Below are 24,422 nucleotides of genomic sequence, written 5' to 3' on the forward strand. Positions count from 1 at the left end.
CAATGGAATAGAATAGAATAGAAAGCTGAAAAACAGAATCATTCATATATGCATATGTATGGCAGAGGAGAATTACAAATCATGAATCCAACTGCCTGGTAAATAAGGCTGAATCAACCAGCTGTTCCTATGGGATGAATTAAAATAGATCCCTGCCTCATATCATATACAAAAATAAATTTCAGTTAAACTAAGTGTGAAAATATATAAGGCAAAATTTGAAAAAATGGAGAGAAATGTCTCTCTGACCTTGGGGCAGAGAAGGATTTCTTAAGATAAAAAAATTTAAAAAACCATAAAAAAGATGGATAAATTTGACTACATTAAAATAAATATCTTTTTATCAAAAGAAGCAAAGGGGAAAGTTCTAAAAACAAGAAACATGCACTTGAAATGTGTAAAACTAACAGAAATTCAATATCTGAAGTATAGAAAAAATTTCTATAGTTACTTCTGTAGAACCTAGACAGCGTATTAAAAAGCAGAGACATTACTTTGCTGATAAAAGTCTGTCTAGTTAAAGCTATAGTTTTTCCAGTAGTCATATGGATGGATGTGAGAGTTGGACCATAAAGAAGATTGAGTGCCAAGGAATTGATGCTTTTGAACTGTGGTGTTGGAGAAGACTCTTGAGAGTCCCTTGGACTTCAAGGAGATCCAACCAGTCAATCCTAAAGGAAATCAGTCCTGAATATTCATTGGAAGGACTGATGGTGAAGCTCCAATACTTTGACCACCTCATGTGAAGAACTGACTCATTGGAAAAGACTCTGATAGTGGGAAGGATTGAAGGCAGGAGGAGAAGGGGACAACAGAGGATGAGATGGTTGGATGGCATCACTGACTCAATGGATATGAGTTTGAACAAGCTCCGGGAGTTGGTGATGGACATGGAAGCCTGGCGTGCTGCAGTCCATGGGGTTGCAAAGAGTCAGACGTGGCTGAGTGACTGAACACCACCACCATCTCTGTAGAAAACCAGGAAAAAGAAAAAAAAAAAGAACAGGCAGCATACAGGATAGTCAAAGTGAAAGTGAAGTCACTCAGTCTTGTCCAACTCTTTGCGACCCGTGGACTGTAGCCCACCAAGCTCCTCTGTTCATGGGATTCTTCAGGCAAGAATACTGGAGTGGGTTGCCATTTCCTATAGGAGTCCCAAATGGATAATAATTGTATGGTAATATGCATAACTTTGGTAATGTGGGAAATATAAAGTAATAGGCTATGTGATGCTACTTTAATCCCTCACTTTTGCAAAAAAAAAAAAAAATCACAACCTCTCTGCACCAATTGGTCAGAGAATATTTTTATTTTGAGAATAATGAATTCATTCCTTGAGGGTGAGTGAAATTGTTATTACCAGTGTGGTGGCAATTTGATAATACCTAGTTAATCATTGGTACCCCACTCCAGTACTCTTGCCTGGAAAATCCCATGGATGGAGGAGCCTGGTAGGCTGCAGTCCATGGGGTCGCTGAGTCAGACATGACTGAGTGACTTCCCTTTCACTTTTCACTTTCATGCATTGGAGAGGGAAATGGCAGCATACTCCAGTGTTCTTGCCTGGAGAATCCCAGGGATGGGGGAGCCTGGTGGGCTGCCGTCTATGGGGTCGCACAGAGTTGGACACGACTGATGCGACTTAGCAGCAACAGCAGCAGTAAATCATACTTGGCATCATACTTCTAAGCGTATGTCTTAAAGAAGTGGTTCTCAGAGTGGTCCATAGACTGGTAGCTTCAGCATTACCTGGGAACTTGTTAAAAACTCGGTATTTCAGGATCTATTGAATCAGAAACTCTTGGACTGTTCCCCAACAATCTGTGTTACAGGGAGCTCTTTAGGTGGTTCTTATCAAGTAAGAATCAAGTATATTAAAGAGCAAGAACCATTACTGTAGCATAAAGAAATTCTTCAGTCATGCTTATGAGGAGACATGTTCAGATTATTTATGAAGCATTGTTCATAATAGAAGAGAAACAGAGGGAAAAAAGCTTTTTTTCATTCAACAAAATATTTGAAGCACTTGAAATTAATGAATTAGGTGTTAATTTTTTGACATGAATAATTCTTAAACATGATATAGAATTAAATATACCAAGTGATGAACTGTTCTCAACATGATGTTGCCTCCTCCCACCCCCAGGAGACATCTGGCAATATCTGGAGGCATTTTTGGCTCTTAAAACTTGACAGTTGTCTCTGGCATCTGGAGAATATAGATTAGGGATTCAGCTAAACATTCTGCAATGTACAGGACAGTCCCCTACAGAGTGCAGAATTATCTGCCCTGTAGTAGGCTCAGTAATGGTCCCCAAAGATGCCCATATTTTAATCCCTGAAACCTATGAAGTCTGTATTCTGTGGCAAAAAGGACTTTGCCCATGTGATTAAATGAAAGGTCTTAAAATGGTGAGACAGTTCAGTTCAGTTCAGTTGCTCAGTTGTGTCCAAATCTTTGTGATTTGCATGGACTGTAGCACGCCAGGTTTCCCTGTCCATCACCAATTCCCAGAGCTTACTCAAACTCATGTCCATTGAGTCAGTGATGCCATTCAATCATCTCATCCTCTCTCATCCCCTTCTCCTCTTGCCTTCGATCTTTCCCAGCATCCGGGTCTTTTCCAGTGAAAAGTTAAGTTCTTTGCATCAGGTGGCTAAAGTATTGGAGTTTCAGCTTCAGCATCAGTCCTTCCAGTGAATATGCAGGGCTTATTTCCTGTAGGATGGACTGGTTGGATCTTCTTGCAGTCCAAGGGACTCTCAAGAGTCTTCTCCAACACCACAATTCAAAAGCATCAATTCTTTGGTGCTCAGCTTTCTTTATAGTCCAACTCTCACATCCATACATAACTACTGGAAAAACCATAGCTTTGACTAGATGGACCTTTGTTGTCAAAGTAATGTCTCTGCTTTTTAATATGCTGTCTAAGTTGGTCATAGCTTTCTTCCAAGGAGCAAGCATCTTTTAATTTCATGGCTGCAGTCACCATCAGCAGTGATTTTGGAGCCAAAGAATATAAAGTCTCTCACTGTTTCCAGTGTTTCCCCACCTATTTGCCATGAAGTGATGGGACAGATGCTGTGATCTTAGTTTTCTGAATGTTGAGTTTTAAGCCAACTTTTTCACTCTTCTCTATCACTTTCATCAAGAGGCTTTTTAGTTCTTCTTCACTTTCTGGCATAAGTGTGGTGTCATCTGAGTATCTGATGTTATTGATATTTCTCCCAGCAGTTTTGATTCCAGCTTGTGCTTCCTTCAGCCCAGCATTTCACATGATGTACTCTGCATATAAGTTAAATAAGCAGGGTGACAATATACAGCCTTGACATACTCCTTTCCTAATTTGGAACCAATCTTTTGTTCCATGTCCAGTTCTAACTATTGCTTCTTGACCTGTATATAGATTCCTCAGGAGGCAGGTCAGGTGGTCTGATATTCCCATCTCTTGAAGAATTTTCCAGTTTGTTGTGATTCACACAGTCAAAGGCTTGGCATAGGCAATAAAGCAGAAGTAGTTGGTTTTCTGGAACTCTCTTGCTTTTTTGATGATCCAACAGAAGTTGGCGATTTGATCTCTGGTTCCTCTAAATCCAGCTTGAATGTCTGAAAGTTCACAGTTCAGGTACTATTGAAGCCTGGCTTCATATTGAGATGATCCTGGACTATCCTGATGGGCTCTAAGTAAGTATAATTGCAAGGGTCCTTATAAGAGTAATACAACGGCAAAGGAAGAAGGCAATGTTATGATGGAGCAGGTGGAAAAAAGGCTATGAGATGCAAGGCCACAAGCCAAGGAATGAAGAGACCCTTTAGAATTTGGCAGAAGCAAGACAATAAGTTCTTTCCTAGAGCCTGCAGAAGAAACCAGCCGTACTGACACCTTGAGGTCAGCCCTTTAAGGTTCATTCACCCTTCTGACCTCCAGATCTATAAAATAATAAATGGGTATTGTTTCGAGACACTGATTTTGTGTAATTTGTTATGCCAGCGATAAGAAATTGATACATGACCCAAAATGTCAGTAGAGCCAAGGTTGAGAAATCCTTGTATAGAATGTATAAGTTAAAAATTATACAAAGGCATACTATATATTTTTAATGATTTCCTACATATTTACTTAATGTTGAAAATCATGCATGGGAGTGATACATACCAACTTCAAGATTGTAGTAACCTTTAGAAAAGTAGAAGGAAGGGAAGGTAGAGAAAATATGATTGAGCTTTAGCTGTTTCTGTAAAAAAAGAAAAGCTGCAGAAAATAGAGCAAGATGTTAAAATGTATTGACTTTGATTGCTGGGTATGTGTTTTTGTAATATTTTTTATGTTTTATAAAATATTTTAAAATTGGACAAAAATAATTTTTCAAAATGTTGAATTGTTATCATCTTAGCTTTCCCTCACCTCTAGTAACTAAGACTGATGATAAACTTGGCTAGAGTGGGGGCTGCACCCCAGGGAAAGGTCATGGCATGTCAGTAGGTGTTGAATTGTATCAGAACTGAGTTGAATTGAAGGACATCCAGCTGATATCTGAGAATTGCTTGGTGACTTGGGGCAAAAACACGTTGAAATTGAGTGCATAATTATTAATCCCCAGGACACTCAAATAGGCTTTATAATTGACTCCTAGGAACCTCAAGTTTTCCATTTTTTATAACTGTCAAGGGAAGCAAAGCTTATATGCTATTTCAATCCTATAAGGATTAATTCCCAGTTAGATTGAAGTTTCTAGTGGGATGTTCTAAAGTTTTAGTGGTCATTTCTTTCAGACTTACAGATGCAGATTCATTCCAATTACACTATGGTCTCTATAAGGTAGAAAGGAATGACCATAGTTTCACAAGAACCTTTGTTCTTTTGGGGTTTGTTTGTAATGTAAATTCCTCTGTAGAAATCTTACTTCTGTAAACCCTTTCACTGTTGTAAGAAAATATTTATTTATTTTTTTTTAAATCATATGTTCATGTTGCCAGTTAATAAGTTCTTTTCTCAAAATTACGGTTTATAATTTTGTTATTAATTTTCACTGAAACATAAAAGAGAATTGATGTTTTATGGACACATTTTCATGTATTTATATACTAGTGGTTGAAGCATGGTCTAATTTTCAGCCAGCTGTGTTTTCATAGTACTTTTCTGGATAAAATTCTAACATCAAAATGATACAAATTATCAAAATCCCATGGGGACAATGAGTGCTTCTCTAAGAGTATGGAGAGAAGAAATCTGTAGTTTTAAGTTTCAAAATACCCATAGTTTAATCTTTCCGGAATAATAAAGGAAAAGGGGGGTAATGTTAATCAGCAAGCTATGTTTCACCCCATACAAATGATTCCCATTTCTATTCAGTCTCATCTTAGGAAATAAATACTTTCCTCTAGAAACTGAGAATGAATCAAAATGGCTTATTGATTCTTGCAGAAGCCCACTACAGATAAATTCATTCAAATGTCGCTCCAGGTTGAAGTTTGCTGGAAACTATTAGCAGAATTATTGGAAAGGATTTTCCTAATAGTCCCTCCAGTTGAAGTGTTGGAAGAGACTTGAATTACACCAGAAAGGACTCTTATAGCACACAAATAGTGAAATTGAGTTATTTCTCTTAGGCCAAAGGACATCAGAGAGATAGTTACACACACATGAACAAATCCCAAAGTCGTAAACCTGGCTCAGGAAGTGCTCCATGGTATGTCCCAGATCCCTGCATCACTGACTATTGAAGGTGAACCTCAGTTTGCTCGCCTTTGGAGTATGCTCACCTTTGGAGTATGCTCGCCTTGTGACAGAAGGGCACAGAATTTAGCCAGAAACCCCTCATCAAGAGACTTTGCTTAACTTGCACAATCTCTTCTGTAAGATTTATTTTCTTATACTTGGGCTCAGTGATTTTTAAACTTCTTTCTATCTCAAAAATTCTATTCCTCAATCAATTGCACTTTCTCAGTCATGAACCCAAAGACTTCTGAGCAAAAGTCCCTGATGAAAAGAGCACTTAGTAAATGTCTAAACCTTACAAACTGCCCCAAGGAGCATAACTAAAGATGCAGTGTACACAACATATAAACTTCTGGATTTTCTTTATTATGTTCCCAGGGTTTGAGTTCCAGCTTCATTACTCATTTAGGAGTGTGACATGGGAAGGGTCACTTGGTCCTAGTGAGCCCCGTTTCTTCATCTCTAATGGGGATAGTAGTATTAATAGTACACATTTCATGGTTGCTATGAGGAGTGAATGAGATAAATCTTAGAAAACAATTAGCAGTATGCCCTTTCTATAGCTAATATGCACATGTGTATGGTAAACACATGGGTTTGATCAAAGAAATAGAATCTTAGAAATGAGAAGAATATGGGCTTTATCAACGAGGATTGACTTAGTATAATTTCTGAAGTGCTGTTGCTTCTCTATCTGATGTTGGCCTTCAAGTCATCAGGTAAAAAATATCACAGAAGGATGAGCTGGAACCCTTGTTGCTATCTGCCTGCCTCCAGTCCTCCCACTTCAGTGATGTGGGTGTCCTGTGGGAGCTGAAGGAGCAGCAGGCTAGACCACTGCCGTACAAAGTGAGGCAGTGAACCAGCAACAGCATGTGTGAGCTGCCAAGTGCTCTGTGTCCTGCACCACTCTCTGACCACAGAGAGAATATGGCCACTTCATTTCCGCCTTCCAGATCTCTGTAAAATGTCTCTCGGGTCCCATGTTAACCTGGAACTATGCAAGAAAGGGAACTCTGGGAAATGTAGTTTCAAGCTCAGTTAAGCTGACACAGGGACTTCCCTGGTGCTCTGGTGGTTAGGAAACCACAGCTATAGCAAAGCCCAACACGTTAGTGGCTTCTCACAAGTTACTAAAGAATTTTGGCATAGTGATTCTTCTTAGGGAAGGAGTTGAATATGTAATATATGTCAAAGGACTGTCTGAAAATCTATGTGTAATATATAGGTTCATAACTTAACAGATGCTTTCTAAACTACAAATCAGGACCTCTGGGTTCAAGACTGTGAGGATTTCTAGAAATTCTTCTATGCTTCCTTTTTTAGAAACCAAAAGGAAGAGAACATATGTGAAATCTAAGGGAACACCAGAATAAATATTTATAGTCTGGAAATGTACACATTTATTTGTCATTCAAAAATTCAAAGTGCTATAAATAACAAATATTCAAGACCTTTAAGTTGCTTTGTGTTGTGGGCTTGGTTTATTGGCACAGCTTTTGTGACCTCCTAAATAAGCAAAAATAAGATGAAAATAAAGAGAAATCTAGAGTCAAAACATTATTCTGTAATGAGAGAATATGATATTTTGTCTAGCAAATGAGAGTGAAATAGAAAAAGAAAAATATAAACAAGTTAGAAGAAGAGGCTATATTAATGAGTCATAAAAATCATCCAGGAGAATCCAAATATGAGATACTTGTTAAAATTTTGCAAGGATCTTTAATCCTGTGGAGTTTATTGTTGCACTAATAATAATGTTAATTTAGCAGAAAACTTGATTTTTATAATGTATCTGTGTATAATAGTGGTAGAGAGCATGGAATTAATGGTGAGAATAGATCATGGTTCAGATTCTAGCTCTGCCTCTGACTGCCTGTTCATCTTTGAAGAAGTTTAGTCTTTGTAAGTATTAAGTTACTTATCTGGAAGTGGCAAATGTGGGTATGTGTGTGTGCATATGTTGGACTGATTAAATCAAATAATCATTTAAACATTTCAGTAAAGTGCTTAACACATATTAAATGTTCAATGAATGATAACTGAATTTAATTACTTTCTTTTAATTAAGTATTACATGAAATTGTGTGCAGGTTTTAAATAACGTAAAACCAGACTCTATAAAACTCCCTGTTTTACAGCATTGTTGCAATTTCCTGGATACTAAGGTTTTGATGCAGCTTGTCGCTCTTGATTTTAATCCTGTTCTCAGTGAGTCTCCTTTGTCGGGTTCACTTCATCTGGGCATTCTCCTCTATTTGTTTGAAACGACACTAGAAACCTGTCTAATGGAGAGGTTAGGAGATGGGAGGGTGGTTCTCAAAGATTTGCCTCACGTATAGGAAAGGCTGAGTATTCACTAAGTGTCTTAGGTTAGAACACTGAGTGATTTGGAGGTTAGGAGAACGTGAGATACAAGAGGTTAAAGAAATAAAATTTGTTTATAAAATAAATGCTTTTATTCCAGCCGTATTGTCCAAATGAATCTCGTGTGTTTTGAGCCTAGAGAGTTGCTAACCATGAAGCTTCTCTGCTCATAAATTTACTCACAGGAGAGATTTGCAAAAGCTGAACCAAGATCGTCATCAACAAGGATCTTACTAGTTATCAGAGTTATTTGCCTTCCTGAATCTCATTTTTGCATGTCTAGCCCATCAGTCTTCTATTCCTTTGCTTTAAAACTAACAGCACATCACCACTGAATTAAAATGCAGCAATTACTTATGACCTTTCAGTGCATTTATTATTTTTTTAAAGGCTTGTCTATGCCTGATATCACAACTTTTGATAGGTAGGCAGTTAAATGAGAAAGACAATCTCTTGTATCAAGATTTAGACTGAGGCAACTTCCATTCCTAATGGTGTAAGCACTTTTGTCTGGTACTAGTAGAATGGATACATATGAGGGCTGTTAATTTAGCTCTAATGTGGGCTGCATGGGAAAAGCTATAGGGGTTCTATTTAGTTGGTAGTAAACAACTTTGGAATCAATGTGTTTTTCTTTACTGAAGACTTGCTTAGTGCCTTGGAAAAAAATTCTATTAGTTTGCCTCATTTAGTAGTCACCACGCAGCCTGATGTGCGAGCCAGTGGCACCCATTAAGGCCTGTAGGACTGTTTGTTGCAAAATGAACCGAGCCATCTGAATTCAACCCAGTTTTATCATTCAAGCAAACCAGACAGAGCCATGATTTAGGATTTTCCCAACATTTTATGGCAATTTGTTTCATTTGCCACAGGCTCATAATGATGCAAATTGCTGTAAAGTGGGATAATCAGGCAGTAGAAATGTCATAAAACTGCAGGAGAAACAAATTTCTATTTTGGAACTTTGCATGCCAATGAACATGGTAGAGAATAAGTGTGGACCTGGCTTTGCTGGTGTTATCTGGTTGCCAAGCTCAGTGCCAAGCAGAAATGACTCTATTTTGTCAATTTGTATATCATTTTGAAGCCAAAGAATGAGAGTGAATGAGGACTTGAAACTCTAAGGATGCACTAGGCCAGGGTCTTTCCTCAGGTACCTGGGCTGTGAGCCTGGGATGGTGGTCCAGAGAAGCAAAGGCCAAATGTGTATTATTAGATAGATGGAGGATGAATAAAAGGGCTGTTAGGGATTGGAGTGCTTTGGCCTTCTGATGTCATGGTCCTTCTCCTGATACGTTTTTGGGATCCCTGCCCTGTCTTGAATGGCCCTGCCTCTTCTGCCATGAACAGCCTGTACAACAGGTAGGAAGTGGCACTGTTAGACTGCAGCTCTTTGGGCCCTGCTGTGAAGTGGGACATGCTTGAGATGGAAGAGTTCATTCTCCTATGTTCATTGCTTGTCCTTGGAAGCAAAAATGGAATTTTCTTAAAAATTTCTGAGAAACAGATTTCCTTTGTCTCTCTGCCTTTTTAGTTTTGCTTTTCTTTTCTTGGCCACATTTATACGTTTCAGGTACCATGAGTCACCCCTTAAAGGATCACAGAGCCTGAGATTTATGGGCCTCACTCTACAGCTGCTAATGGGTTTGTTTTGTCCTCACTCTTTATTTGAGTGTTGTCCATTTTGTTTCCTGTTTTGTAATACTGCATTAATGGTGTCAGTTTGAAAGTCCCCTAAGAACACATTCCATAACTTAACTCTCACTAACTGAGCTATTTCTGACAGATATCTTAATAACATTCTAATCCATTGCCAAGCTGCTAGGGGTAAGAGCTACAATCAAAAAACCAATTTCTTCCTTTTTAAAAAAGGAACTGTATCCCAGGAAGAGCTTCTCTAGAATTCTTCTGATTTTATTTTATACACTAAATTTATCTTGGACTCTCCCAGTGAACAAATCTGTTTCTCAATTTTGAAGCTCTTGCATCCTAAAATTCAGGTAATAAGGAAGATGGTCTCCTTCTAGCTGTCATGGTGATGTTATTTCTAGCTTTCACATGTAGTCATGTTCACATTCTTATGTTTCCTATGTAGTTTAGTCTGTGTTCTGTGTTCAGCATTTTTTTTAAAGACTATGTATCTGTTTGTGTTGGGTCTTAGTTGAGGCACATGGGATTTTCCCTGAGTCATGCAGGATCTTTCCTTGTGGTGCACAGACTCTCTAGTTGTGTCATGCATGGGCACATGGGCTTAGTTGCTCTGTGGCATGTGGGATCTTAGTTTCCTCACCAGGGTTTGAACTTGAGTCCCCTGCATTGCCAGGCAGATTCTTGACCACTGGACTACTAGGAAAATCCCTAGTATATTTTTAATTTAATTTTTTAGAATATGAAAGGCTTTTTTTTCCAATTTTTTTTCTTTTTAAAAAAATTTTATTTTTACTTTATAATACTGTATTGGTTTTGCCATACATTGACATGAATCAGCCATGGGTGTACATGAGTTCCCAATCCTGAACCCCACTCCCACCTCCCACCCCATATCATCTCTCTAGATCATCCCCGCGCACCAGCCTCAAGCATCCTGTATCCTGTATCGAACATAGATTGGCGATTTGTTTCTTACCTGATAGTATACACGTTTCAATGCCATTCTCCCAAATCATCCCACCCTCTCCCTCTCCCACAGAGTCTAAAAGTCCGTTCTATACATCTGTGTCTTTTTTGCTGTCTTGCATACAGGGTTATCATTACCATCTTTCTAAATTCCATATATATGTGTTAGTATACTGTATTGGTATTTTTCTTTCTGGCTTACTTCACTCTGTATAATAGGCTCCAATTTCATCCACCTCATTAGAACTGATTCAAATGTATTCTTTTTAATGGCTGAGTAATACGCCATAGTGTATATGTACCACAGCTTTCTTATCCATTCATCTGCTGATGGACATCTAGGTTGTTTCCATGTCCTGGCTGTCATTCCTCATCTCTATTAAAAATAGCTGATGTTGAGCATCAACATTTATTCAGAGTGTATTAGATATACCTCATGTTGTAGTAGCCCTTAATGTGTGTTTAAAAAACAAACAACTGTTAACCTAACCTGAGTAAATTGTAAGATCTAATTGACTTTATTGCACGATTTGGCAATATCTCATCTGACAAGCAAAGAGATGCTTGAAATAGTTATATAAGATGGAAGACTCATAAAAAGGTGGGTGGGACAGGGAAGTCCTCAACAAAAGAAAAATGAAAATTCACTGAATGAAAGTAAATAGTTCAAGGTGATAACAGTTTCTTACTGAGCTGTAGATTTTTCAGTTGGTTGAACTGGTTGCTGGGCAAGAAGGAAATCTTCCTTCGACCTGAGGGGTAGTAAAGTAGTGTCACTTCTGGCCTGATATGCAAGTTACATTTCTTCCTGTTGGGGTCTGCAAATGACAGTGAGTGATAGGGCATGAGAGTTGCCTCTCCAGGCCTTCCCAAATGTAATGTTAGTTGAGATTTCTTTTATTAACTTTCACACATACATTATCTCAGTTCAGTTCAGTTCAGTCACTCAGTCATATCCGACTCTTTGCGACCCCATGAACCACAGCACGCCAGGCCTCCCTGTCCATCACCAACTCCCAGAGTTTACTCAAACTCATGTCCATTGAGTCGGTGATGCCATCCAACCATCTAATCCTCTGTCTACCCCTTCTCCTCCCACCTTCAATCTTTCCCAGCATCAGGGTCTTTTCCAATGAAAGGTTCAATTCTTCGCATCAGGTGACCAAAGTATTGGAATTTCAGCTTTAGCATCAGTCCTTCCAATGAACAGTCAGGACTGATTTCTTTAGGATGGACTGGTTGGATCTCCTTGAAGTCCAAGGGACTCTTAAGAGTCTTCTCCAACACTGCAATTCAAAAGCATCAATTCAGTAATGATTTTAAAAACTTATGAGGTATTTTCTTCTGAAAATATTTCTTTTGGTGCTTTTTTTCAATTTTAGGCAACAAAATGTGCATAGGTTGTACAGAATACTGAGTGGATTGATTCCCTTCCCAACAGAGGGCAAGATATGTTGTGTTCTGCCTTCTAAAGATGGTATCTTGCAGGATCCATTGTCATAGTTGATGATCTTACATTTAAGTGTAATGTAGAAATTGACATTTAGTAATTGGAAAAGGTTGGTATTTAGTGTACCTAAAAAAATTCATTGGAAATGTATTTGTTTTGGGTAAAATGACTGAACTTGATATTTGGTAGTACTTGCATGCAAGATTTTTCTTGAATGACCTGGTCCATGGTCTCTCCTAAGTTAAAGTACAAAAAGTCAACATTTGTCTTTGATGCCTCTTGATACTTCCTTTAAAGTCCTCTTTTTCCATGGTATCCTTCTCCTCTCTGAGTTTCTACTATTCTCTTAGTGCTTGATGCTGTTTTCCTCCAGGGCTTGCTCCAGGTCTAGACGGACCTTCCTCACCCTTTTCTGCCTATGAAAATTTACTCAAGCAATTGTCCTGCTAAATGTCAGCTGGCTAGATAAACTCAAGGGTCTTAAATGGCAAATGGAACTGTAGACAGAATACATCTTAATGAGACTCAAAAATAAATGTGGAGAATGCCTTCAGGTGTAGAAAAAATACCATGCGGGGACATTCTTGTTATGTACAAGAAAAACAATTTGAAAATGGGTATAAGATATTAATTTGTAATTCAATTGTCTACCAATGGTCAGATGATTTTGTGATATTTAACACCAAGAGGTAAATACAACTTTGTAGATATCAAGAGATCAGTGGGGTGGGTTGTAGATGCCATGCCAATGTGATGGAAAGATGTAACAGAAAGCTGTGGGAAGAGCATTCTAGGTCAAGATTAATATTTAAATGTAAATGTTGGGGCCATTTATAAATTCTAGGCTGAAATCTCATTATAGAGTATCAGGGTGAAGAAGACAAAAGAAGAGAGAAGAGGAAATACTACTTCTGTTGGATATACTACAGGTTCTTTAGGCAAACATTCCAGAATTAACCAGAGACTATGTGTAATAGTGGTGGGAGGCTGTAATGATTGGGATAGTTAAAAAACAAAATTCAACCACGTAAATTTAAAGATTTCATTCTTTTTGACAATTTGCCCCTTTTGATCATACTGTCAACTTAACTGAGAGATGAAGTTAAAATTTAAGGCATTAGTACCACTGTCAGCTACTGTTCTGAACTTCTTTCAGTTTCTATTGTTCCATTGTGTGGCATCCATAGGTTATAATGTTTTTGCTTAACCCCTTGATATTCACAGGTCACAGCTTTAAATCAATCTTTAAATAAATCATTCTCTTTGTTCCTTTTCTGATGTTCCAGTGTTAGTGAGATCATTTGCTGGATGGTCAATGGCTGCAAACATATTAAAACTTTTGAAAAAAAAAACAATATACCAGAGTGATTATTATAATTATTAAAACCAGGATAATTCCCAATGTTTGGAGTGCACTTTGGAGCCATCATCCCTCAGACTTAAATCAATCAAAATCAAATAAGTCAAAGACATTACTGCTGAATGAGTCACCTTTTAAAGCCAAGCGGCTTGCTCAGTAATCTTATATAACTGAGTTTCAACTTTCCCAGAAGTGTTACTCCAAGTGTAGCAGGTGGTCTTGACCACAGCAGAGAACCTCCTTGCTCCCCTAAAATATAACCAAGAGTTATCCTCTTATCAAAAACAACTTAGACTGGAGAGTCTATGGTTCTTTGTTGGGCAACTATTGTCTTGGCATTGAGATCTGCAATATCTTTGAGTTAAGGAGAGGTTCCTCATTTGCGTTTATTCCAAACCAGGGAAGTAGGGACCTGTCAAAGAGAGCTAATTTTGAACTATGAATGCTTTCTGGTATTATGGGTCTATAGTCTACACAGGTGGTTTTATTTTGGTCACTTTTGCTTTATGTCCCTTTTTTTGAGTAAATCTTGGATTCTTAGTTCTCCAAGTTTGAGGCATTAACCAGAGACAGGGAAATGAACCAGGGTGTTTCTATGGACAGATCAGAGTTTTTGATGACATACTGCAGTCTGAAAGGTTACCCCTCTTATCAATGGCCTGGAAGATACAGGTGATAGCATTATCTTTTCAGACCAATGCCAGAGTAAAGGAAAGAAAGAAAATGAGAGGGCTTCATGTTTAGTTACGGCATGAAGTCTTGATTTGGCATCTTGGGAGGAAGCGGTCAACATTGATGTCAACTATTTTACTTCCTAGTCAATTATTTGGAAGTCTGTAGTGTTTGTGTGGGGTCAGATGTCAGGAGGAGTCTTCTTTAGCTGTGAAATATGTACCCAAGGCTCAAGTCTCTGAAGTATGGCTGCCATCTGGGTAGTTAGGGGGATCTGGTATCGTGCCATTCAAGGTGATTCAAGGGCAGCCTTTGCTCTTACCAGTTAAGTTTTGTATCTTAAAGTTATCAAAAACAGGCACCTGTCAAAAAGTCCTTTTTAAAATTTTTTTTGAAGTTGAAATACTTTTGCAGGAACATCTTTGCAAAGTATCAAAGTAAAATAGTAACTCTCGGTAAGTGACAGAAGACTTAAAAATGCCCATTATTAAAATCTGATAGACTTGATAAGGAAATCTTTGACACACAACATTTTAAGACAATATCTGCAATTATGACTGATAACATTATACCAAAATATATATTTTAGCAATTTCACACATTTTTTGCAATACTTCTAATATATGTGTTTATATATATTTATATAAATGCAACATAATAAGGGCTTTATCTTACTTCCTATTTGATAATTTAATAAATATAGTAAATTTAATAATTTAATAAATTATTATAAATAAATAATAATAATAAATATAAATCATGTAATTTATTTATTTATTTTTTAAATGTGTGTATTTTTATATACACTTTATTATGTTACTTAATCTCTAATCCATTTCTCTGTAACCAAACTCAATCCTTTCAATCTAACCTACACTATATTGCTAGATTAGTCTTCTTTTTTATTTATTTTTTAAAATTAATTTATTTTTTATTTTACTTTACAATTCTGTATTGGTTTTGCCATACATTGACATGAATCCACCACGGGTGTACATGCATTCCCAAACCTGAACCCCCCTCCCACCCCCCCTACCTACAACATCTCTCTGGGTCATCCCCGAGTACCAGCCCCAAGCGTGCCATATCCTGCATCGGACATAGACTGGCAATTCGATTCTTACATGATATTATACATGTTTCAGTACCATTCTCCCAAGTCATCCCACCCTCTCCCTCTCCCACTGAGTCCAAAAGTCCGTTATACACATCTGTGTCTTTTTTGCTGTCCTGCATACAGGGTCATCATTGCCATCTTTATAAATTCCATATATATGTGTTAGTATACTGTATTGGTGTTTTTCTTTCTGGCTTACTTCACTCTGTATAATCGGCTCCAGTTTCATCCATCTCATCAGAACTGATTCAAATGTATTCTTTTTAACAGCTGAGTAATACTCCATTGTGTATATGTATCACAGCTTTCTTATCCATTCATCTGCTGATGGACATCTAGGTTGTTTCCATGTCCTGGCTATTATAAACAATGCTGCAATGAACATTGGGGCACATGTGTCTCTTTTAATTCTGGTTTCCTCAGTGTGTATGCCCAGTAGTGGGATTGCTGGGTCATAAGTTAGTTCTATTTGCAATTTTTTAAGGAATCTCCACACTGTTCTCCATAGTGGCTGTACTAGTTTGCATTCCCACCAACAGTGTAGGAGGGTTCCCTTCTCTCCACACCCTCTCCAGCATTTATTGCTTGCAGATTTTTGGATCGCAGACATTCTGACTGGTGTGAAGTGGTACCTCATTGTGGTTTTGATTTGCATTTCTCTAATAATGAGTGATGTTGAGCATCTTTTCATGTGTTTGTTAGCCATCCGTATGTCTTCTTTGGAGAAATGTCTATTTAGTTCTTTGGCCCATTTTTTGATTGGGTCATTTATTTTTCTGGAATTGAGCTGCAGGAGTTGCTTGTATATTTTTGAGATTAGTTGTTTGTCAGTTGCTTCATTTGCTATTATTTTCTCCCATTCGGAAGACTGTCTTTTCACTTTGCTTATATTTTCCTTTGTTGTGCAGAAGCTTTTAATTTTAATTAGGTCCCATTTGTTTATTTTTGCTTTTATTTCCAGAATTCTGGGAGGTGGATCATGGAGGATCCTGCTGTGGTTTATGTCGGCGAGTGTTTTGCCTATGTTCTCCTCTAGGAGTTTTATAGTTTCTGGTCTTACATTTAGATCTTTAATCCATTTTGAGTTTATCTTTGTGTGCGGTGTTAGAAAGTGATCTAGTTTCATTCTTTTACAAGTGGTTGACCAGTTTTCCCAGCACCACTTGTTAAAGAGATTGTCTTTACTCCATTGTATATTCTTGCCTCCTTTGTCAAAGATAAGGTGTCCATATGTGTGTGGATTTATCTCTGGGCTTTCTATTCTGTTCCATTGATCTATATTTCTGTCTTTGTGCCAATACCATACTGTCTTGATGACTGTGGCTTTGTAGTAGAGCCTGAAGTCAGGCAAGTTGATTCCCCCAGTTCCATTCTTCTTTCTCAAGATTGCTTTGGCTATTCTTGGTTTTTTGTATTTCCATACAAATCTTGAAATTATTTGTTCTAGTTCTGTGAAAAATATCGCTGGAAGCTTGATAGGGATTGCAGTGAATTTGTAAATTGCTTTGGGTAGTATACTCATTTTCACTATATTGATTCTTCCGATCCATGAGCATGGTATATTTCTCCATTAGTGTCCTCTTTGATTTCTTTCATCAGTGTTTTATAGTTTTCTATATATAGGTCTTTAGTTTCTTTAGGTAGATATATTCCTAAGTATTTTATTCTTTTTGTTGCAATGGTGAATGGAATTGTTTCCTTAATTTCTTTTTCTACTTTCTCATTATTAGTGTATAGGAAGGCAAGGGATTTCTGTGTGTTGATTTTATATCCTGCATCTTTACTATATTCATTAACTAGCTCTAGTAATTTTCTGGTAGAGTCTTTAGGGTTTTCTATGTAGAGGATCATGTCATCTGCAAACAGTGAGAGTTTTACTTCTTCTTTTCCAATTTGGATTCCTTTTATTTCTTTTTCTGCTCTGATTGCTGTGGTTAAAACTTCCAGAACTATGTTGAATAGTAGTGGTGAAAGTGGGCACCCTTGTCTTGTTCCTGACTTTAGGGGAAATGCTTTCAATTTTTCACCATTGAGGATAATGTTTGCGGTGGGTTTGTCATATATAGCTTTTATTATGTTGAGGTATGTTCCTTCTATTCCTGCTTTCTGGAGAGTTTTTATCATAAATGGATGTTGAATTTTGTCAAAGGCCTTCTCTGCATCTATTGAGATAATCATATGGCTTTTATTTTTCAATTTGTTAATGTGGTGAATTACACTGATTGATTTGCGGATGTTGAAGAATCCTTGCATCCCTGGGATAAAGCCCACTTGGTCATGGTGTACAATCTTTTTAATGTGTTGTTGGATTCTGATTGCTAGAATTTTGTTGAGGATTTTTGCATCTATTTTATCATCAGTGATATTGGCCTGTAGTTTTCTTTTTTTGTAGTATCTTTGTCAGGTTTTGGTACTAGGGTGATGGTGGCCTCATAGAATGAGTTTGGAAGTTTACCTTCTTCTGCAATTTTCTGGAAGAGTTTGAGTAGGATAGGTGTTAACTCTTCTCGAAATTTTTGGTAGAATTCAGCTGTGAAGCCGTCTGGACCTGGGCTTTTGTTTGCTGGAAGATTTCTGATTACAGTTTCAATTTCCGTGCTTGTGATGGGTCTGTTAAGATTATCTATTTCTTCTTGGTTCAGTTTTGGAAAATTGTACTTTTCTAAGAATTTGTCCATTTCTTCCAGGTTGTCCATTTTATTGGCATATAATTGCTGATAGTAGTCTCTTATGATCCTTTGTATTTCTGTGTTGTCTGTTGTGATCTCTCCATTTTCATTTCTAATTTTATTGATTTTATTTTTCTCTCTGCTTCTTGATGAGTCTGGCTAATGGTCTGTCAATTTTATTTATCTTTTCAAAGAACCAGCTTTTGGCTTTGTTGATTTTTGCTATGGTCTCTTTTGTTTCTTTTGCATTTATTTCTGCCCTAATTTTTAAGATTTCTTTCCTTCTGCCAACTCTGGGGCTCCAATTCTTCCTTTTCTAGTTGCTTTAGGTGTAGAGTTGGGTTATTTATTTGACTTTTTTCTTGTTTCTTGAGGTATGCCTGTATTGCTATGAACTTTCCTCTTAGCACTGCTTTTATAGTGTCCCACAGGTTTTGGGTTGTTGTGTTTTCATTTTCATTCGTTTCTATGCATATTTTGATTTCTTTTTTGATTTCTTCTGTGATTTGTCGGTTATTCAGAAGCGTGTTGTTCAGCCTCCATATGTTGGAATTTTTAATAGGTTTCCTCCTGTAATTGAGATCTAATCTTAGTGCATTATGGTCAGAAAAGATGCTTGGAATGATTTCAATTTTTTTGAATTTATCAAGGTTATATTTATGGCCCAGGATGTGATCTATCCTGGAGAAGGTTCCATGAGCACTTGAGAAAAAGGTGAAATTCATTGTTTTGGGGTGAAATGTCCTATAGATATCAATTAGGTCTAACTCATCTAATGTAACATTTAAAGTTTGCGTTTCTTTGTTAATTTTCTGTTTAGTTGATCTGTCCATATGTGTGAGTGGGGTATTAAAGTCTCCCACTATTATTGTGTTGTTGTTAATTTCCCCTTTCATACTTGTTAGCATTTGTCCTACATATTGCGGTGCTCCTATATTGGGTGCATATATATTTATAATTGTTATATCTTCTTCTTGGATTGATCCTTTGATCATTATGTAGTGGCCTTCTTTGTCTCTTTTCACAGCCTTTGTTTTAAAGTCTATTTTATCGGATATGAGTATTGCCACTCCTGCTTTCTTTTGGTCTCTATTTGCATGGAATATCTTTTTCCAACCCTTCACTTTCAGTGTGTATGTGTCTCTTGTTTTGAGGTGGGTCTCTTGTAAGCAGCATATAGAGGGTTCTTGTTTTTGTATCCATTCGGCCAGTCTTTGCCTTTTGGTTGGGGCATTCAATCCATTTACGTTTAAGGTAATTATTGATAAGTATGATCCCGTTGCCATTTACTTTATTATTTTGGGTTTCGGTTTATACTCCCTTTTTGTGTTTCCTTTCTAGAGAATATCCTTTAGAATTTGTTGGAGAGTTGGTTTGGTGGTGCTGAATTCTCTCAGCTTTTGCTTATCTGTAAAGCTTTTGATTTCTCCTTCATATTTGATTGAGATCCTTGCTGGGTATAGTAATCTGGGCTGTAGGTTATTTTCTTTCATCACTTTAAGTATGTCTTGCCATTCCCTCCTGGCCTGAAGAGTTTCTATTGAGAGATCAGCTGTTATCCTTATGGGAATCCCCTTGTGTGTTATTTGTTGTTTTTCCCTTGCTGCTTTTAATAGTTGTTCTTTGTGTTTGATCTTTGTTAATTTGATTAATATGTGTCTTGGGGTGTTTCGCCTTGGGTTTATCCTATTTGGGACTCTCTGGGTTTCTTGGACTTGGGTGATTATTTCCTTCCCCATTTTAGGGAAGTTTTCAACTATTATCTCCTCAAGGATTTTCTCATGGTCTTTCTTTTTGTCTTCTTCTTCTGGGACTCCTATAATTCGAATGTTGGAGCGTTTCATATTGTCCTGGAGGTCTCTGAGATTGTCCTCATTTCTTTTAATTCGTTTTTCTTTTTTCCTCTCTGATTCATTTATTTCTACCATTCTATCTTCTATTTCACTAATCCTATCTTCTGCCTCCGTTATTCTACTATTTGTTGCCTCCAGAGTGTTTCTGATCTCATTTATTGTGTTATTCATTGTATATTGACTCTTTTTTATTTCTTCTATGTCCTTGTTAAACCTTTCTTGCATCTTCTCAATCCTTGTCTCTAGGCTATTTATCTGTGATTCCATTTTGATTTCAAGATTTTGGATCATTTTCACTATCAATATTCGGAATTCTTTCTCAGGTAGATTCCCTATCTCTTCCTCTTTTGTTTGGTTTGGTGGGCATTTCTCCTGTTCCTTTACCTGCTGAGTATTCCTCTGTCTCTTCATCTTGGTTATATTGCTGCGTTTGGGATGGCCTCTTTATATTCTGGGAATTTGTGTAGTTCTCTTTATTGTGGAGCTTCCTCACTGTGGGTGGGGTTGTATCAGTGGCTTGTCAAGGTTTCCTGGTTAGGGAGGCTTGTGTTGGAGGTCCGGTGGGTGGAGCTGGGTTTCTTCTCTCTGGAGTGCAGTGGAGTGACCAGTAATGGGTTATGAGATGTCTAAAGTTTTGGAGTAACTTTGAGCTGCCTGTATATTGAAGCTCAGGGGTGTGTTCCTGTGTTGCTGGAGAATTTGTGTGATATGTCTTGCTCTGGAACTTGTTGGCCCTTGGGTGGAGCTTTGTTTCAGTGTAGGTACGGAGGTGTTTGATGAGCTCCTATTGCTTAATGTTTCCTGAATTCAGGAGTTCTCTGATGTTCTCAAGCTTTGGACTTAAGCCTCCTGCTTCTGGTTTTCGGTTTTATTTTTACAGTGGTCTCTAGACTTCTCCATCTATACAGCACCGATGTTAAAACATCTAGGTTAAAGATGAAAGGTTTCTCCACATTGAGGGACATCCAGAGAGTTTCACTGGGTTACATGGAGAAGAGAAGAGGGAGGGGGTAGTTAGAGGTGACTGGAATGAGATGCGGTGAGATCAAAAGAGGAGAGAGCAAGCTAGTCAATAGTCACTTCCTTATGTGCGCTCCATAGTCTGGACCGCTCAGAGGTATTCACGGAATTATACAGGGAAGAGGAGAGGGAGGAAGTAGACAGAGGTGGCCAGGAGGGTAAGAGAGAGTAATGAAAAGGAGAGAGACAAGTCCAGCCAGTAATCAGTTCCTTACGTGTTCTCCACCATCTAGAACACACAGAGAATCACAGAGTTGGATATAGAAGAGATGGGGGGGTGGGGGGGTGGGTAGAGACAGAGGCCCCCTGGTGGAGAAAAAGGAGAGTCCAAAAGGAGGAGAGAGTGGTCAAGCCAGTAATCTCGCTGTCAGGTAAAATTGGGTTTTGAAATGTACAAAATTGACAACAAAAACTGAAAAGCAAAGATTAAAAAACCTAGAGCAGAAGTTGGATTTTCAAAAATACAATATTAAAGAGAAGAAGCAGAAGGAAGAAAGAAAAAAAGAAAAAAGAAAAAAATAATAAGAAAAAATAATAAGAAAAAAAAGAAAAAAAACACAAGATTAAAAGAAGAAATACCAACAACAACCACACAAAGACTATATATGGTGTTTGCCTTAAAAAAGCAGAGTCTTTTCTTTTTTATTTTGAAAAGTAATAGTAGGTTATAGAAAATTAAAAATTAGAGGAGAAATAGAAGACAACACTTAAAAAAAAGTTAGAAAAAAAAAAGAAAAAGAAAAAAAAATAAGGAATGATTGTAAAAATAGTGAAGATATATCTGGCCCTTCTCTGATGTTATGGGCTGTGTGGGGTCACTTCCAAGGCGGTTCCCTCTGTTTGACTTCTTCTGTTTGCTGGTCTCTTCAGTGTCTGCGTTCCGTCCTGACACAGTGGGGCGGTGGTGGACACTTTTTTTTTTTTTTTTTTAGGCTCACTAGTTCAGTCGCGCTGTGGGGAGGGGGGGATGCTGCAAACAAATAGCACTGTCGTGGGCACACAGTGTCTCAGCCCCGCTGGACCTGTCCCCCGCCACGGCGAACAAACCGCTCCAGCTCCACGGTGCTCAGCCAGGAAACGTCCGAGGCCAGCCCCCGGCTGCGCACACCTCCGCTGTCCAAGCCGCTCAGGTTTGGCGCCCAGGTAGCCCTCGGAGGCACAGACTCGGTTGGGACTGCGCTCTGCGCCCCTCCCAGGTCCGAGCAGCTCAGGATCTTGGCGAGCGTGGTCGCCGCAACTTGTCCCCTTCTCTGTCTCTACTGCTCAGTTTTCTGGGTGTACTGCTGGCGCTCCCTGTGAGGCGGATGGTGACTGTCCAGCACCCCCAGAAGTCTCAGCAAAGAAGCCTGCCTGTAGTTTGTTAGGTAAAGTCTCTCCGGGGCTGTGATTGCCCCTTTCCAGTCCTTACAGCTCTGGCTGCCTGTCCCCGGCGGGGGATGGTCTGCAGCCGGCTATTTCCGTTCAGTCCTTTGTTCTGTGCGTGGTCCTGGCGGGGTCTTATGTTCGCGCTTTTCGCGTGGTAGCTATCCCCCAGTCTGGTTTGCTCGCCCAAGTTCGATCGCTCTGGTTACGCGTGGGGCGTTTCTGCCCGCTTCTTACCGAGCAGGGCAGCCCGCGCCTCCCGCGCTTCCCTGCCCTGCCCCCACTTGCTAGTGGCGGATGCAGGCGTCTGCGCGGCTTTTCCGCTGGGGGAGTTACTGTTGGGCTTGTGATCTGTTGGCTTTAATTATTTATTTGTTTTTCCTTCCTGTTATGTTGCCCTCTGTGTTTCCAAGGCTCGCCACAGACTCGGCAGGGAGAGTGTTTCCTTGTGTTTGGAAACCTCTCTTCTTAGAATTCCTTTCCCGGGACGGGCTTCCCTTCCCGGGGCGGAGCTCCCTCCCCACCTCCTTTGTCTCTTTTCTTGTCTTTTATATTTTTTCCTACCTGTTTTTGAAGACAACGATCTGCTTTTCTGGTTGTCTGATGTCCTCTGCCTGCATTCAGAGGTTGTTTTGTGGAGTTTGCTCCGCATTGAAATGATCTTTTGAGGAATTTGTGAGGGAGAAAGTGGTCTTCCCTTCCTATTCCTCCGCCATCTTCCAATCACATCTAAAAATTGTTAAAAAACAATTTTATTATTTTTATTATTCAGAGTTTGGTAGAAAAGAAATTGCCTAATTTCTTTTTCTATCAACTCTGAATATTAACTTCCAGTTTGGTCAAACTTTGGTCATAAAGTTATTAAATCCTTTCAGCTATCTTGTCAGGTTTTAGCCAGGCCAAGCAGTGCATGTTTCTGGCAATGTTGAACAACCACTTGAATGTAAGAGGTGTCCTCAGAAAGGATCCACAAGATATTACCTTCTTAAGATCTTGAATCACTCCCGAAGGCAGTTAAAAGAAAGAAGTGACAATGTGCATGTCCTGGGCAGGCTGAAAGCTAAGCCGGGTAACAGGACAAGCAAGAAAGCGATAGATATCCCTGGGAAAGAAAGGATCAATAACTGATGTGTTTGAATTGGAAAAGAAGGGACAATGTGAAATTTTATTTTCTTTATTTGACTGTGCACTACAGAGACATGAGAGAGCTGGCTCTGGTAAGAATTCTCATATTTTGTTGGTTTCAGACCCCAGTTTTTTAAGTTAATTTTAATTTTAGCTTCCCTTGGCTGTTTAAGACTAAAATGTAGCACCTTACTAGAAAATTCCTCAGAGTCCTGTCAAACCTGGGAGGGGCCTCTATGGGGGTCCTCCTTCAAGGGTAGACATGGGGGGTGTCTGTAAGGCAGTTAACTTGGACAATTTTTGTTTATGGTCTTGTGATCTCTTCATTGTAGAAAGATAATTCAGACAGGATTACTAGAATAAGTATAATAATTTAAAGAGGAAAGAGAGAAGCAGTAAGGATTGTGTCCCTCTCATAATCTTTTGTTTTTGCTACCTCTTACATCTTTAATTTTTTTCATTAGCTTTATGCAGTAAAACATCAATGAAGCTATTTTGGACTTTTGAAGCCTTTCGGAGGCTTTTGTATACCAATGAAAATGAGTATTCCTTGCTTCTAAGTGCACTTCTTAAATGATATTGTCTAATTGGAACATTCCTCATACTGATTATTGAACTTTCTCTGAGGGTGAGGAGCAGTTTGGTAGAAGCCTAGTCACAAATGGACTACAATCCACATTTCAGTCTAGCTATATTTAACCACATGTGGGATGCAAATCAGGTTTCTGTCTGGCCATATTTTGAGAATCCCAACCTGATGGTTACTAGGCCAAGCTCTCAGGACACAGTAAGATTTTGACATTTTTGTAGACATCTATAGCTTTCGGGATTATAGATCTTAGGTATAAAATAAGTAGTTGTGCCAGAAGGTGGCATGCTTGACTCTTTAGAAATTAAAGATCCCACCTCTTTTAGCTAATCTTTTCCTACACAAAACAAGACAAACAAGCATGTGCACCTTAGCACACCAGTAGCAACCAAGGAAATGTTACTACAGACTAGCCAACAGACCATGTCCACTACTAGTGGTTCCCAGCCTGGGCTGGACTGGCAAACTCCAGTCAATGGGATCTATGGACTGAACCTGGGAA

This window comes from Oryx dammah, unplaced genomic scaffold (assembly GCF_014754425.2).
Source record: "Oryx dammah isolate SB20612 unplaced genomic scaffold, SCBI_Odam_1.1 HiC_scaffold_1, whole genome shotgun sequence".
NCBI lineage: Eukaryota > Metazoa > Chordata > Mammalia > Artiodactyla > Bovidae > Oryx > Oryx dammah.